We start from the raw sequence: 3,485 nt of genomic DNA, 5'->3' as shown, positions 1-3,485 counted from the left end.
AGAGAATAAAGTTAAAATGCTAATGAATATTTAAATAAAAATCATACTAATTACATATTCACTGAACAAAGCAATAGCAGTAATATCTTAAGAATTTTAACTTTCTTAAGTGCATTACAACAATAATGCAAAGAGCACAAGAAGACTGTTAATTTTAAGTGTTCAAAGATGCTTTCATAATTGGATAGGAGGTAAAAATTTTATTGAGATATCTCAAAGAACTGTCATCTCTATAGTAATAAATAAAAATGAAGAACAGACCATTAGCAAGTTAATAGAGGGAAATGAAAAGGAATATCAGGCTGGGCTAAAATAATGAAGCAACTATTTGAAGCTTATATGAGATATCCCTTCAATAGAAGAAGAATTCAACAAAGCATGGGGAGTAACATTTAAAAGTAGCCAAAAGAAAGCAATGCACCTATTTTAATATCAGTCAAAAATGCCCTAGGGCAATAAAAATTGAGGCACAGAGAAAAAGCAAATTTTCAGAAAGGTATCACAATCCTGATTCTGTATATATCTATTACCATACCTTTAAAATACCCACACTCACAAAGGAAGCCTTTAACCAGTCTCATTCAATAGCTGATAAAATACGTGGACTAAAAATCAATTAAGGCTATTCATTAAATAAGATCTAAAATGTGCAGTTAATAGATTTGTCCTAGTTGATTCTCTATTGTATCTGTCTACATAGATATGTATGTACACACACATATATATAAATGTAATGTGTATATATATACATATACACTTCTAGAAATATATAAGTAGACATGTTTGTTAAATGCACTTGTATATCTTACTTAACCTTTCTCTCTCAAAACCATCTTAAGACAAAGTCTACCTAGGAATATCTTAGCAATTAGTATGCATCACTATTATAGCTGCTATGTGTGTTAAATCTATGTTAAACTTTCAAAAAATAATTTTATTGTGGTTTTTTTTGACAGCTCTGTGTGTGTGTGTGTGTATAGACACAACTTCATTAATTAGGTCATTTTCTAAAATGTCTCCTGGTTTTATCAAAAATAGCACATTTTTTTTAAATTTAGTTTTTGGCTGTTGTAATAATTTCCAAACTGTATGGGATAAAATAAGTTATATGATGTATCAGTTTAAGGCTATCATGACAAATTACCACAAACTGAGCATCTTAAACCAATAGAAATTTATTGTCCCACAGTTCTGGAGTCCAGAAGTCTGAAATCAAGTTATTCGCATGCTCCCTCTGAAAGCTCTAGGACAGAACCTGACCTAGCCTCTTTGAATTCCTACTGGCTACAGGCATACCTTATGGAACCATAACTGTACTCTCTGCCTCAGTCTTCATGTGGCCTTTCACCCTGTTTCTCTCTGTGTCCAAATCTTCCTGTCTTTCCTCTTATAAATAAATCCAGTCATTGGATTTAGCATCCATGATGTTTCATTCTAAGATCCTTAACTAGTTAAATCTGCAAAGACCATATTTCCAAATAAGGTCACATTCTGAGGTTCTGAGTAGAGATTTGGTTGGGGGGGACTATTTAACCCAATGCATGTATTATTTTCTATCATCTCACTGTCTTTTATGCAATTTTTCAAGGTTATGGTACGAGATTGTTTCTAACTAGTCAAAGGAATTGCTTTTCCCATACCACAAAGAAATCACATGGTAGGCTCTTATTAGAGTGCTCTAGGTACTCAGTCCACCTCTGGTATGTTTTTTCTTGAAAAAAAAAAATCATTACCATCGACAACTATTATGATAAAAGAATTGAGAAGGTTATTGGCATCAAGTTGTTCTATGTTCAAATCCAAGTCCTGTTAAGAGCAGGGGACTACAAACTTCCACACGTATTTGTTTAAAGAATAAGCTTCACATGGAAGCCTCTACTATGGGGTTGTGCAAAAAAAAAAAAAAAAAGATGATGGCAACAAATGTTAACACAATAAAAGTGACAGAGTGGGCAATGCCTAAATTATAGTCTATTGCCACCTAACTTACCTAATGAACATCATTGTTAGTAACACTTCACAAAATGTCAATAGGATAGTTTGCTTTGTGAGCTCAGACAGAACAAACCTAAAGATGAAGCTATATGTAATTTTAACAATCGGACATGGATTTTAAGCCTTAATAACTCACTCTGACAAGGCAGAAATAACCTGGATAAGCTGTTGATTACTGCCAACAGAATACTGAAGCTAAATCATTGACCCCCACCCATTCTATACTTTGTTTTATTTGTGTAGTTATTTACCAAAGCGAATACTATTGCAGTTTTATAGAATGACTGCAGGTTTCAAAGTATACTATGAAAGCACCGTGTAGTACTCCACAAAATTCACAAACTGAAGCCTGCCTTAAACATCTAAGCTTCTGCTGCGTACTTGATCAATGTTTGTAATAACCCCCCAATTTAATCAGGAGAAATGATTTTTATAATTTAGACTTATAAAACTTAGCCTGGACAATATTTTTTAAATTTATAATATTGAAAATGAGCCTGTCTCTCGGCTACAGAAAGATGTCTCTGCACTTGTAAAACACTGTAAACTGTCGAGGTGCGTCAGTTCATCTTAGAAGCTTTAGACATTAAAGCCAGTTTGACGCGAACAGAATGCTTTTAATTCCACACACTGCAAAACGAATATACCTCCTGCATCCAAATCACTAATATCACTTTAAAACAGGCTTCTTGTCTTCCTAATAAGACATACGGCTAAGAAGTCTGCTCAGATTTCTCACTATGGGAATGTCATTTTCTAGCACATTATTCTGCCCTTTTCATTCTGTGACAGGTGTTGTGCTTTTATTTGCTTCTAAGAAATTTCTAAAAAATGTGTTCTACAGCATAAATAGGATTTTTTTCAAATTCTTCCTTGGCATTAAGAGTAAATGAAATCTCATTTTAAGAAAAATATCAGCTATCGTTATTCCTTCAAATAATACTTATTGGCTCAAACTCTTGTGGGAGTTGTTGAAAATGTATTTGACCCATTAATATAGATATTTTTATAAATTACTTTGTATTTTTTTATTATGTCTAACTTATCACCTCTTTCAAGTTGTAAACATCTTGACTGTGTGAACGTGTGTGTATAGTAAACTGCAAACATCTTAAGATGTGTGTGTGTGTGTGTGTATATATATATATTAATGCCCATATTAAACATATACACACAAAGAAATCATTTAAGAGAAGTCATAAACATCTTAAGATGTTTATAATTTGCAACATATATATATATATATATATAGGTTTATGCAGTCTACAATGTATATACTGGTTTCCTCCACATAGTATCTATGTCAAATGTATACAACAAATGTTTTTTAAATGTATAATTTTTTTCTAAAACTAATGAAAATATTTCATAGTATTCTCAACAGAGTCAATAATTCTCAATCTTGCCACAAGGCTTTTCATAAAGGGGATAAATGAAAGCATTACCTGTTCACATATCTTTTTATTGACAGTTAATGGTTATAATGCAAA

Source organism: Ursus americanus, chromosome 13 (assembly GCF_024610735.1).
Source record: "Ursus americanus isolate L20-20 chromosome 13, mUrsAme1.1.p, whole genome shotgun sequence".
NCBI lineage: Eukaryota > Metazoa > Chordata > Mammalia > Carnivora > Ursidae > Ursus > Ursus americanus.
This window is presented reverse-complemented; position numbering follows the sequence as displayed.